This window comes from Chiloscyllium punctatum, chromosome 34, assembly GCF_047496795.1.
Source record: "Chiloscyllium punctatum isolate Juve2018m chromosome 34, sChiPun1.3, whole genome shotgun sequence".
Taxonomy (NCBI): Eukaryota; Metazoa; Chordata; class Chondrichthyes; order Orectolobiformes; family Hemiscylliidae; genus Chiloscyllium; species Chiloscyllium punctatum.
The window spans coordinates 70,373,164-70,387,899 of NC_092772.1; positions in this window are offsets into that span (position 1 = coordinate 70,373,164).

The following is a 14,736-nucleotide window of genomic DNA, read 5'->3' on the forward strand; positions in this document are numbered from 1 at the left end:
TCCCCTCTGTCAGTGATACCCCTCACTAGATTCTCTGGCCCAGTCTCTCACACAGTATCTGGAGATGGGGTGGGAGTTTTGGGTGCGGTTATCATTTCCTGCTGCTCATGGCATGGTTTATTTAAAAAATCTACCTTCGCCATGGAACTAATCTACTGATCTATTGGGTTCTGCTTAGATGTCAGTAACCCAGCTCTGTGATATTATTGGAAAGAAATGATCTGGGATGACAGCCAGCGGTCACAGAGTATGGCACCCAGACAAAGGGCTTGCAGTTCAGAGGAATCTCTAAGTAAAACTTCCAACTTCTTTCTGTCCGTATTTATCTACACTCATGCTGTCTTCTGATTTATCTGACTTCACCCTCATCTAACACCTCTTCCTCTCCCACTCAGTCAATCGCTCCCCTTTCTATCCTCTCTCAGTTTATCTCACTTCACTTTCTTTTTCTCTGTTTATTTCTTCAAAGTTTGTGAGAAGATTTGTGAGAACAGCCAGGGAATTCTTAGATGCTTGTCACTCATCCACAGATTCAATCAATAAGCACACATTGATCCAATATACCAGCCACTGCAGCGGACAGCTGGAACTGACAACCGGAAGCGGCAGAGACAAATCACTATAAATGCCTGAGGAAACATCACAGAAGCGCTTCACAGGACGCTCCCACGCACTGAGGATGTCACCTAGACAGGGGACGCAACGTCTGCAACATAAATTCCCAGCTCGGCGAACAGAATCACCACATCTGTTGATTTCTCTCTCACACCAGCTATCTCCATATATTGTATCTCCAATTGTGCAGTTGAAGAGCTTGTGACCCCACAATGGGTTGACAGACCTCGATCGGTGTTATAATAATTCGGCAGTTCTCTGATCCACAATAAATACTTTAGGTGCCTGGTCAGATAAGCTGGTGCGGTGACAGGTACAGTGCACAATCACCCATTATCTCTTCCTTTTCTTCTCTGATGTGCAGCTGCCTTGAAATGTCTTGCAAACAAAATAGACTGAATGAAATTCGAGCAGTCCAGAAGACATTCATGACGGTGGATTTCAATCAGGATTTAATGAAGGTTGAGGATCCAGATAAACACAAGCAATGAAAGAAAAACAGGGCAACACAAGAAATAGCAGCTGAGTACTACATTTGGTTCCAAATAGGCCTCATGGTATAATCGCTAGATTATCAATCCAGAAATTCAGCTCTTATTCTCTGGACCCAGGTTCGAATCCCGCCACTGCAGATGGTGGAACTTCAGTTCAATAATTTTTAAAAAGCTGGAATTAAGAATACACTGATGAGAATGAAATCATTGCCGATTGTCAGAAAAAAAATCCATTTGGTTCACTAATATCCTCCAATAAAGTAATCGTTTATCCTCACTCCAGACACAAAGTAATGTGATGACTCTCACTCGCTCTCTGAAATGGTCCAGCGTATCATTCAGTTATATCAATCTATTCAAAATCTCAAAGAATTAAAACCGGGTGGACCAACAGGTATCGATCTGACCACCGAAAAAGTCATTTGGAAACATCACTGTCGAAATTGCAAAGTCCTCCTTACTAACATGATGCTTTCAGACGTGAGTTGGGAAGCTTGGACTGGGAGCAATTGTTCCATGGAAAGGGCACTATAGACATGTGGAGACTGTTTAAGGAACAGTTGTTGCGAGTGATGCATAAATGTGTTCCTCTGAGACAGGCAAGAAAGGGTAAGATAAAGGAACCTTGAATGATGAGAGCGGAGGAGCTTCTCGTCAAAAGAAAGAAGGCAGCTTACGTAAAGTGGAGGAAGCAAGGGTCTTGCTCAGCTCTAGAGGATTACAGGCAGGCGAGGAAGGAGATCAAAAATGGCCTGAGGAGACCCAGGAGGGGGAAGGAAAAAGGCTTGGCAGGAAGGATTAGGGAGAATCTAAAAGCGTTTTACACGTATGTGAGGAATTAGAGGATAATCAAACAAACAGTAGGGCTGATCAGGGATATCATAGGGAACTTGTGTATAGAGTCTGAGGAGGTAGGGGAAGCCATAAATGAGTTGTTTGCTTCTGTTTAACTGAAGAAAAGGACCTTGTAGTGAATGAAACCATTGAGGAGCAGGTAAACATGCTGGAACGGATAGAGGTTGAGGAAGCTGATGTGCTGAAAAGTTTGACAACCATTAAGATTGACAAGTCGCCAGGGCCAGACAAGATTTGGCCCCGGCTGCTTTGGGAAGCGAGAAATGTGATTGCTTCGCCGCTTGCAAAGATCTTTCCATCCTCGCTCTCCACTGGATCCGTACCTGAGGACTGGAGGGAGGCAAATGTAATTCCTCTCTTCAAGAAAGGAAATAGGGAAATCCCCGGCAAATACAGACCAGTAAGTCTCACATCTGTCGTCTGCAAGGTGTTAGAAAGGATTCTGAGGGATAGGATTTATGACCATCTGGAAGAGCATGGCTTGATTAAATGCAGTCAACACAGCTTTGTTAGGGGCAGGTCATGCCTCACAATTCTTATTGAGTTCTTTGAGGATGTTACTAGACAAGTTGATGAGGTTCGAGCGGTGGATTTGTTGTATGTGGACTTCAGCAAGGCATTTGATAAGATTCCACATGGTAGGCTCGTTCAGAAAGTCAGGAGGAATGCGATAAAGGGGAATTTAGCTGTCTGGATACAGAATTAGCTGGTCGACAGAAGACAGCGAGTGGTAGCGGAAATAAAGTATTCTTCCTGGAAGTCAGTGTTGAGTGGTGTTCCACAGGGCTCTGTTCTTGGGACTCTACCATTTGTAATTTTTAATAATAACTTGTATGAGGAGATTGAAGGATGGCTTAGCAAGTTTGCAGACGACACAAAGGTTGGAGGTGTCGTTGACAGTATAGAGGGCTGTTGTAGGCTGCAGCATGATATTGACAGAATGCAGAGATGGGCTGAGAGGTGGCAGATGGAGTTCAACCTGGATAAATGCGAAGTGATGCATTTTGGAAGGTCGAACATGAAAGTTGAGTACAGGATTAAAGACAGGATTCTTGGTAGTGTGGATGAACAGCGAGATCTTGGTGTGCAGGTACATAGATACCTTAAAATTGCCGCCCAAGTGGACAGAGTTGTTAAGAAAGCATATGGTGTTTTGGCTTTCATTAACAGGGGGGTTGAGTTTAAAAGCCGTGAGAGCTTATTGCAGCTCTATAAAACTTTGGTTAGACCGCACTTGGAATACTGTATCCAGTTCTGGTCGCCCTATTATAGGAAAAATGTGGATGCTTTGGAGAGGGTTCAGTGGAGGTTTACTAGGATGCTGCCTGGAATGGAGCGCTTATCTAATGAAGAGATGTTGACTGAGCTTGGACACTTTTCTTTCGAAAAAAAGAAGGAAGAGAGGGGGCCTAATTGATGTGAACAAGATAATGAGAGGCATAGATAGAGTCAATAGCCAGAGACTTTTTCCCAGGGCAGAAATGGCTAAGACAAGGGGTCACAGTTTAAAGCCGCTTGGCGGAAATTATAGAGTGGATGTCAGAGGCGGGTTCTTTACACGGAGAGTTGAGAGAGCATGGAATGCATTGCCAGCAGCAGTTGTGGAAGCAGGGTCATTGGGGACATTTAAGAGACTGCTGGACATGCATGTGGTCACAGACATTTGAGGGTTCGTACATTAGGTTTACCTCACATGAGGATCAATGGTCGGCACAACATTGTGGGCTGAAGGGCCAGTTCTGTGTTGTACAGTTCTATGTTCTATGTTCTTACATCTGAGGGCTTAGTGCCAATATTGCGATAACCGGCTTACAGATTAGTCAAGCAACAGCCTGACATAGTCATGCTCACGAAATTATACCTTTCAGAAATACCCCAGACACCACCATCACTGGATATGTTCTGGCCCAAGGTGAAGACCGATCCATCAGAAAGAGCAGCTCAGTGCGATACATTCTGGAGGTAGTTGCTCTGCGAGTCCCCAAAATTAACTCCGGACCCAAAGTAGCCCCATGACTTTAAATTAAACGTGGGCAAAGCAGCCTTACTGATTATCATGTAACGTCATTCCTCAGTTGAATCAGTACTCTTCCACGTTGAACAGAACTTGGAGAAAGCACTCACTGTGAAAAGGGGCACAAAGTGTATTCTGGCTGAGGAATTTCAAAGTCAACCACCAAGAATGGTTTGGCAGCAGTACTACTGATCACGCTGGTCGGGTATTACAGGACATAGCTTCTAGATTGGGCCTGCAGAAGTTCGTGAGGGAATGAACGAGAGGGAAAAAACATACCTGACCTACCAACTGCAGGTGCATCTGTCCATGACAGCATCGGTAAAACTGACCACCGCACTGTTGTTGAGCAGGCAAAGTCTCACGGTCACATTGAGAATAAACTCTATTGTGTTGTGTGGCACTATTCCCATGCTAAATGGCACAGACTTCCAACAGATCTAGCAACTCAAGACTGAGCATCCATAAGATGCTGTGATCATCAATAGCAGAAGAACTATACTCCAGCAAAATCTGTAATGTCATGGCCCAGCATATAAACCACTCAAAAATCCCATCAAGCCAGAGGATTAACCCTAGTGCAAAAGAGAGTGCAACAATGGGAAAAAAAACTGCTCAAATATGTTCTGTACATAAAACACAGGGCAATTCAACCCAGAAATACCGCCTCATCATTCTAATCTCCATCATCAATAAAGTGATGGAAGGACTTATCAACAGTGCTATCTAGCAGCACCTGCTCAGCAATAACCTGCTCAGTGACGCCCATTTTGGGTTCCACCGGGGCCACTCAGCTCCTGACCTCAGCACAGCTTTTGTTCAAACATAGAAAAATGAAATGAATTCCATCACTTGAAATCAAGGCTGCATACTTTTAAATTTCGCATCAAGGAACCCAAGCAAAAAGGATATTGCGAGCAAGTACTTCATTATTGGAGTCATACCTGACAGATAGGAAAAAGGTCATTGTTGTTGGAGGTCAGTCATCTCAGTTTCAGAATATCTCTGCAGTAGTCCCTCAGGATAATGCGAATATAGATTTGCTCCATGAACTGGATTGTTTATTTTCAGACGTTTCCTCACCATATTATTTAAAATCTTCAGTGGCCCTCCGGATGGTCCAAACATATTCTGCTTCTTCATGAATGGCCATCTCTCCATCATAAGTTCAGAAGTGGGAATATCCGACAATGACTGCACAATGTTCATCACCATTCGCAAATGCTCAGGTATGGAAGCAGTCCTTGCCAAAATGCAACAAGATTTGGACAATATCCAGGCTTGGGCTGACAAGTGACAAGCAACACTCGCACCACACAGATGCCTGACAATTACCATCACCGGTAAGAAGCAATATAACCACTTGGTATTCAGCAGCATATTTGTCATTAAACTCCCGCCCCCCCCATCAATACACTTGGGGTTACCATTGACCAGAAACTTAGCTGGAATCGCCACGTAAACATAAGAGCATATCAGAGGCTAGGAATACTGCGCAAGTAACTCACCTCCTGTCTTCCCAAAGCATGTTCACCATTTGCAAGGCACAAGTCAGGAGTGAGATGGAATACTCCCCAATTGCCTGAATGAGTGAAGCCACAACGACACTGAAGAAGCTTGACACCATCAAGGACAAATCAGTCCAATTGCTTGGCACCACTTCCACAAGCTTTCACTCCACTCACCAGCAACGGTCAGTCGGAGCAGTGTATACTATCGACAAGATGCGCTGCACAAATTCTCCAAAGATCCTCAGAAAGCACCTTCCACTCCTTCGAGCACTTCCATGTAGAATGATAATGTAGCAGGCTTTTGTGAACGCCACCACCTTCAAGCTCCGCTCCAAACCAGTCAACATCCTGAGTTTAAAATATATCACCATTTTTTTCACTGTTGCTGGGTCAAAACGCTGGAATTCCATACCTTATAGCATTGTGGTTCAACGCACAGCAGATGGACTGCAGCGGGACAAGAAGGCAACTCAACACCACCTTCTCAAGGGGGCAACTAGGGACGGGCAAGAAATTATGGGCCCATCCAGTGATTCTCATAACCAAAAAATAAGTTTAAAAAGTTCCAAGTGGGGCACCTCGATGGGGCAGGTTGTCTGATTTGAACACGAACAGGAAAGCAGTGTTTCTGATACTAACATTTTAGACCTTTACGTTATTAGATAGGTGTTCAGTCTTCAATGACATATTGTTGCTGAGTGCTGTGATAAATTGCACCTGTTCTGTTAAATGCAACAATATTAGCGTAACAGGATCGATCCTTCAAAAGTGCCAGACTGAAAATAACAATAATCGTAGAGACAATGTACTCCCGGTAGATGAGACTCACAGATAGCCGCTTATATTCAACATATTACTGCGCTACTGGTTAACACTGTATCCTACCACCGTCCATTTTACAGGGGTTACCACTGACCAGAAGTCAAATCAACGTACAGATACAAGGGTTACAAGAGCACGTCAGAGACTTACAATTCTGCACTGAATACTATACTGTATGACCATAAGGGCATGAGATATATCAATTTGTTGGGCCATTATGCCTATCTTTTCACTCTGAAACTGTGCCATTTTGTCATAGTCTCTAAGATTAGTGGAAAAATCTTCTGTACTCTTAACTGTATCAATTTTTGCGGTAATCGATCAGTTTCAATCAGATGTGCCCCCCCCCCATTCTTCTAATTTCCATTGAGTACAGACACAGAGCCCTCAACTGCCGCTCATATGACAAGCCATCATTCCCAGGATAGATCATGTCCAACACCCGTAGATCCTTCCCCAGAACAGCTCACAATAATCCAAAAGCCGTCTGATAATAGCCCATTACATTCTCAGCAGTATGTCTCCACTCTTGTATTCTCACTCTCTTGAAATGAATGTTAACATTATATTTGTTTTCTGAACTGCCAACTGAACCTGCACATTAACCGTAAGAGAGGACGAGGACTCCAAACTTTGTTTGTGCTTCAGATTTCATGAAGCCTTTTAGAACATAGTGTCTGCCTGTATTCCGCCTACTGAAGTGCATAATCTCACATGTTCCCATATTGTGTTCCATCAGCCATGTGTTTTCCCAGTGTCCTAACCTGTCCAAGCCTTTCTGCAGCCTCCCCACTTCCACAATATCACCTGCCCATCCAATCATCATTGTATCATCTGCAAACCTAGTAAAACTCTTCCTTCTGAAGTCGAAGTCCCAACCTGATTCAAGAAGGTCAACATTATCCTTGTAAGTGAGAAAACACATGGACCGTGCCCTGAAAGACTGCCACCCAGTGGCTCTGACCTCAATAATCATAAAGTGCTTTGAGAGGCTGGTTCTTGCCTCCACCCACTCCAGTGTCCCAGCCTGACCTGCTGCCCGACTGATGTAACGGGTTCACAACGGACACTACATCCGAGCCCTGCACGCATCCCTGGAATATTTGGACATCAAGGACACCTACACCAGGCTCCTGCTCATTGACAAAAGCTCCACCGTCAAAATCATTTTCCCTGACAGACTAATCACAAAACTCCGCGACTTTGGTCTCGGTTCGACTCTCTGCAACTGGATCCTCAGGTTTCTGACCCACAGACCACAGTCGTGAAGATCGGTAAAATCACTTCCTCCACAATAACATTCAACACTAAAGCTGCTGAAGGATATGTTCGCAACACCCGACAATACTCCCAGTAAACCCACGGCAGTACCCTCAGCTCCCTACTGTACTCCCTATACACCCATGGCAGTGCCCTCAGCCACTTAACGTACTCCCTCCCTGTACACCCACAGATGTGCCCTCAGCCCATTATTGTACTCCCTGTACATCCACGGCTGTGCCCTCAGCCCATCAATGTCCTCCATGTACACCCACAGCTGTGTCCTCAGCCCCATACTGTACTCCCTGTACACCCACAGCTGTGTCCTCAGCCCCATACTGTACTCCCTGTACACCCACAGCTGTGTCCTCAGCCCCATACTGTACTCCCTGTACACCCACGGTTGTTTCCTCAGCCCCCTAATGTCCTCCCTGTACACCCACGGCTGTGCCCTCAGCCCCTTAGTGTACTCGCTATACACTCAAGGCTGTGCCCAGGCCAACTACTGAACTCCCTGAACACCCACAGTTGTGTCCTCAGCCCCCACTGTCCTCCATGCACACACACGGTTGTTTCTGCAGCCCCCTACAGTTTTCCCTGTACTCGCAAGGTTGTGTCCTCAGCCCACTAATGTCCTCCCTGTACACCCACGGCTGAATTTCCAAATTCCAAACAACGCAAACTACAAGTTCGCTGACGACATCACTATAGCAGTACGGATATCAAACAACAACGCGTCAGAATGTAGAAAGGAGATATAGGGCTTGGTAGCATGGTATATTGATAATGACCTCTCTCTAATCCTGTAAACGTAAAGGAGTGATCATTGACTTTAGGAAGAAAGGAAGGGAACACACTCCATCTACATCAACCGTTTGAGGGAGTGCAGAGCATCAAGTCCCTCGGAGTGATGATAACTGACAACCTGTCCTGAACTTCTCACATAGGTCCGACAGTCGGGAAGGTTCAACAATGCCTCTCCTTCCTCAGTTGGTTCAGGAAATTCAGCATGCGCTACTTCTACAGATGCACCATTGAGGGCGTACTATCCCGGTGCATAACAGCCAGGTACGGCAACTGCTCGACTCAGGACCGTGAGAAACTACAGAAGGTTGGGTGCACAGCTCTGACCAACACGGACTCTAACATCCCAACCATTGATTCCATTTACATGGCTCGTTGCCGCAGAAAGGCTGCCAACATCTACCCCAGATTACTGATGGAAGTGAGACAGGAAATAGCTGAGGCATTAACATATATTTTTGTAGCATCCTTGAACACTGCTGAGGTCCCGGAGGGCTGGAGATCGGCACAGGCTTGGACCACCGAATGGCCTGTTTCTGTGCTGGAATGTTTTGTTCTAACATAATCAAAGAACCATCACACCCCAGTAATGGTCTCCCACACCTCTTTGATCAGGCTAACAGATAGAGAAGCTTGAAAACACAGAGCAGCTGGTTCAGCAACAGCTTATTCCCGGCTGTTATGAGACTGATGAATGTACTCTCTAAGCTCAGATAACGCTGATCTTGTTCGTGTTAATCTCGCCTCGCGCACGCCCTGTGCAGCGTAACCTGCATGCCTCTCAGACATGTTTTACAGCCATTTTTCTGTACATCCTTGCTTAATATGATTTGCCGGTACAACTTGGTACATGCCAATGTAAATTCTCACCTCCCTTCCCCCAGCTCCCTCCAGTGCTCACTCCAAGCTCTCTCCGGTCGTCACCCCCAGCATCTCCCATTCCCCATCCCTAGCTCATTGTGACCCCATCCCCAGCTCCCTGTGTGCATTGTCTCTCACTGTTTCTCTCACACTGTCTGTTTCCCTGTGTTTTCTTTTTCTCTGTCTTCTGTTTCTTTGTCTGAACTTACTATCTCCCCTTCTCCCTGTCAATATGACTGTTTGATTCTTGTTTTGTTTCCTTTCTCAGTTTATCTCTCTGTCCTTCTGTTTCCCTCGCTGTGTTCTCTCTCTCCTTATACGTGTCTGTCTCTTTTTCCCTCGTTGTGATGGTGATGGCTTCTCTATTCTTTTGAAGCATGTGATGGCTCTTTGGTTAGATGTTGGCATTTCAATAAACTCAATTGTGTTTTGGTATCTTGGACATAATTTAAATTTATTGGTTAAATTTCAATTGTTGTCAAAACAGCAAGCAGAACATCGATATCCATTATACAACCAATGGTTGCATCTAAATATTTTGGAACTGTCTTCTCCCAGTGCTCTGCATTCTGACAACTGAAAGCATTCTGTTCATGTGCATAATAGTGTGACGGTAACTGCTCTTCCCAGGACCATAAGAAATTACAGACGGTTGTGTGCACAGACCAGACTATTATGGAAGACAACCTTCCATCCATTTATACTTCTCGTTGTCAGCAAAAGGCTGGCAACATCAAATATCTCTCCCAAACCTGTAATTATCTCCTACAACCTCTTCCAAAAGGGAGGAGATACAGAGGCATGAAAACATGGGCCTACATGCTCAGGAACACCTTCTTCCCTACTGTCATTAGACTGACGAATTGAAGTCTCTAACTTTTCAAATAATATTAATCTTGTGAAAGACGATCTTGCTTTGCACACCTCCTGTGCAGCTGTCACCTTGTGTGCCTCACTCTGTCTGAGTGCCCTGTGATGCTCAAGGTCTTCTCAAGGGCAATCAACAAAGTGAACTAATGCTGGCCCAACCAGCCATTCCTATATCCCATTAATAAATATAAGAACATGACGACACTCAGGGAACACAGTTGGGATCAAATCGCTTAAAACATGATCTTAGATAGATAGCGATTTTCCTCGGTATCTGAAAGTAGAGCGTTCCTACAAAGCCTTTCATAAACTGATACAGCATAAAGCGAAGAAGCATTAATTTATGTGCGAAAAATTTACCTTCCTTGTTAAAAGTGAAAATCCTCTTCGGATTTGTTTTGGTTCGTGAAAACAGGACCTAATGCAGGATTTTCGGAAAGGGAAGTGGCAAAAAGCGATTTTTTGAAAAGCGGGGTATACATGTACCGACATGGGCAAGATATTCAGGAAGATGGGAAAAGTTAAAAATAAATGAGGTGAATCTCACATTTTATTTCCATCCCAGCTGATCGTCATTCCTGATTTTTGCTCTTTTTCTTCTATCTCTCTCTTTCTCTATCGATTTAGCTCACTCCTCCTCCCTTTCAAAGCAGACTTCCCTGTCCCCAGCATTATTCACACTATTTTCCAACTGGTTTCAGTTCAGAAAAGCTCCCAGCACTTTCTGTTCTTTGCTTTGCATTTCTTATGCAATTTCAGATCACCAACATCTTCTTTTTATTTGGTTTAAGATTGAAATTTGTTATTACATGGGAAGTCGGCATCTCTGCCAGGGCAGCATTTGTTATTTATCACTAATTGTCCTGATTGTGAGGCCATTCCACAAGCCAATATAAAATCAAGCACATTGTTACGGGTCTGAAGTCACACTTAACCCAGACCGGGTAGTAACATTAAATTTCTTTAAAGTCATCAGTGAAATAGCAAGATGTTCACTCAAAATCTGGGTTTTATGGTTGTTTTTCGTGCAATGCACTTTTTTCGAACTCTTATCATTTTTATTGAAGTTCTGTCATCAGCTGTGGTAGGACTTGAAACAAATCGCTTGAAACAATGTCTTTCGTTTAATAAGCTTTGCTCCTGAATTACATCCAGCGATATTCCTACTCTGACACATTGCCCTAATCTTGAAGTAATGTCCGAGACAAGAACAATTTTGTGATTGAAATACTTGCAAATGGAAAAGTGGCCAGAAGAGAGCTTGAAACATTAAGTCTGAATATTATCAACGTGCAGACAATGGTTTGTTCAGACACAGCACTGACGCAGAGATTGAGATTGGGAATATTATGAGCTGGTAGTGGACAGGGTTCGTGACATAGAGAACAAGAGACATAGATCAATTCAGGGCCAAAAGGGATCTTGAGGTTGCCCACAGTTTTGATCTCAGATGTTTGTAAGGGAGTGGTCTGCATTTCAGATGAATGGAGACTGCAATTTGAATTGAAGATAATAGTTTCTTTCTTCGACAAATATAGATAACAGCAATTGCAATGAAGTTCAACATTTTTTATGGGATTAATGAATGGACAGAGGTAGAAGACACCAGCAATAGCCCGCCCCGCCTAAAATAATAATCAGTACTGCTAATATGCGATATGGTAGAAATTCCCAACAGAGAAAAATTTTGAAAAGTCCCAAGGAAAGCCTCCTCTCCATTGGTGTAATTATCCAGTCCATTATTCTCAGATTCAGATCTGTCCTCTCCACGTCTGTGCAGCTGCTGAGCTCTGTTATTGTTGGAGCTGGTGCATCTGCTCCTACACTGGGATAGCGCACTGAGTGAAGCCCATCACCAATAGGAGAGGGAAACCCTCCAGTGACACAGATACAATGCATGAAGACTGACATCAATCACAGTCACTGAGAAAACTGTTCTAGCTTTCAATACAGCACATTCAGTTCACAATATATCTGGACTGGTCTGGATGCTGACATCGCTGGGTATTGGTCACATCTCCCATCACTAATTGCTCTAGTGAAGTCAGTTGTGAGGGAGAATGATGGATGTTTTCTTTTCGCAGGCTAGATGACTCTGCTCTGTTGTACGTTTGCAATGCTGTCACCATCTTACCCCGAATCTCCGCCCCTCCACAAAAAAAGCAATACAATCGGGACGTTGTTACTGTGCTGATCTCTCCTCCACGGGAAGAAACGCCAGCCAACACACTGTCACTGGGTACAGTTGCTCTGCACATAGACAGGAAGTGTGGACATCTCTGAATGTTCCTCTCCCTGCTCTAATAAAGAAACGTTGGACCTTTCATTCATAATATGCTTGAGTAATTAATTTATACAAATTGACAAACATTTTAATGCTGTTTTATTTGCTATAAAGCAGTAATTATTACGCTTTTTCTCCTCAGTCCAAAACCAAAAGTCATTAAGACTTTTGAATTAATGAGTCAGGTTTGGCTGGGAGAGAGGGCGGAATGGGGGCAGTGGCTGTGGAGACTGCATGGGGAGTACAATGATATTCCACATGTCATCAACACTCTTAACGTCAGATAGAATTAAATATAGTTCACAACAAGGATATTTGATATTTTATATACACACCATTTAATCATTGGGAATACAGATTGAGTAGGGTCACCGCATCTGATACATTAACATTGATTTCTCTTCATAGCTACTGCCAGACCTGCTGAGCTTTCCCTCCAACGTCTGTTTTTGTTTGAGGTTGATCATATTGTTCATATATTGCATGATGCTTACAATTAAAAACAGATACTAATAGCAAAATGTGCAGGGCTATGGGGACAATACAGGAGAATAATAGTAGAGATATCACTCATTCAAAACTGGAAGAGACAATGGGCTAAGCTTTCACCACCTTTGTTGTAATAATTCTATGTTATGCATTGAAAGCATTTGTAGATTGGGGAGACAAGCTTGTTCAATGAAGGACACAGAGTGTTCCATCATCAATAATCTATCCCTATTATTTCATGAAGTTCAGCTGCCTCTAAAATATTTTTTCAAAAAATAGATCTCCTGAGATTTATAGGATATTCAGAATTGTTTTTTCTTTCTATCTTAAAGATGAAGCAGATTTCGGTTGTAATTCGGGTGTCACAGGAATACCAACTGTAAGAGAACGAGAAATGACCACATTGCCCAAATATTACCAAGTTCAATGTGTAGACCTGTCAAGAAACATGAAATATAGAGATAATGGAAACATGAAATATAAACAGAAATTGCTGGAGAAACAAAAAGATGAGGAAGTATCTGCAGAGAGCAACAGAATTGACATATGTCATATGATGTGACACTGTTCTGAAAAGTCCTATTAGAATCAAAGGTTAATTTTTTGCATCTCATTCAAAATTAAGAAAGGATTTCTTGTACTTTCTCTTCTATCACTTGGTCCTTGTTCAGGTTGTACATGTACTATATATTTCTAAATCTCCATCAAGTGCCGACAACGTTCTGTTTTTCTCTCCTACTGTGGTTTCTCAATATTTTTGATTATTTTCCAGTATGTATTTGCTTCCAATTCAAGGTGGATTTGAGAATATGGCTTGACCTTCTGCAGTTTGCCCATAATATAGAATTTAATTGAATATTTATCCCCATCACACCCGTTGAATTAAACAAACAATGCATGAGTCCACGTCCATCCTGCAGATGAAATATTTCGTCAGCTCTGGCTATTGCAGGGAATGTTACAAAGAACAGTGCCACACAAAATGCTAATGTTCCAGCGCAAGATGCCATACCCAGTTTATCCTAATTTATTTACAAGGTTTATAAATAAAACATGCTGAGGGGCGGAGTGTAAAAAGTGAATTCAACTCTGTGTCGAAAATGCTATTTGTGGCTCCCTCATAAAATGTGTGAATTACTTCAGTCATAAATTCACCAAAATAGGGAAAGCAAGAAACTGGAATTGTCAAATAATCCTCTGAATAACATCTGGAGAACGGGAAGGAAATCACGGCTTGTTTGTGATATTCAGAAATGACGATTGTGAGAATGTGGAGGTGGGGAGCAGTGAAATGATGATCAATGTTGTGGATGACACAAAGATGGGCTGGGGGTGGGTCACAGTCAGGAGGGAGGTGTTAGGCTACAGGAGGATAGAAACAAATTATTCAGATAGCCAGATCAATGGCCTGATGAAATTTAACACCGATAAATTGGGAAGATGCAAGTCAGAAGTAACAAGACAAGTAAGTACTCAAAAGTGAGTATGAAAGAGGAGGGCTAAATTTGCTCATTTTTTCTTTGCAGCAGGGAAGGTTGAGGAGGGAATCTGGTACAGGTATACAAGAGCATAAGGGGTATGGAGAGGATGAACAGACAACAGCTGTTTTCCTTAGTCAAAGGATCAAAAACAAAGGGACACACTTTTAAAGAGAAAGGGAGGGGTTTGAGAGAGAATTAGTGGAATGTGTTTCGAACTGAGAGGGGAGCCTGAATCTGGAATGTGTTGTCTCGGAAGGTGGTTGAGGCAGGTAACCTCACAAACGTTTAAAAAGCCTTTGGATGTCCACTTGCTGGCACAGGCGTGATGAGCCTGTTTTTCATTGCATGATTCTTTGCAGTGGCAGCCATGAACACT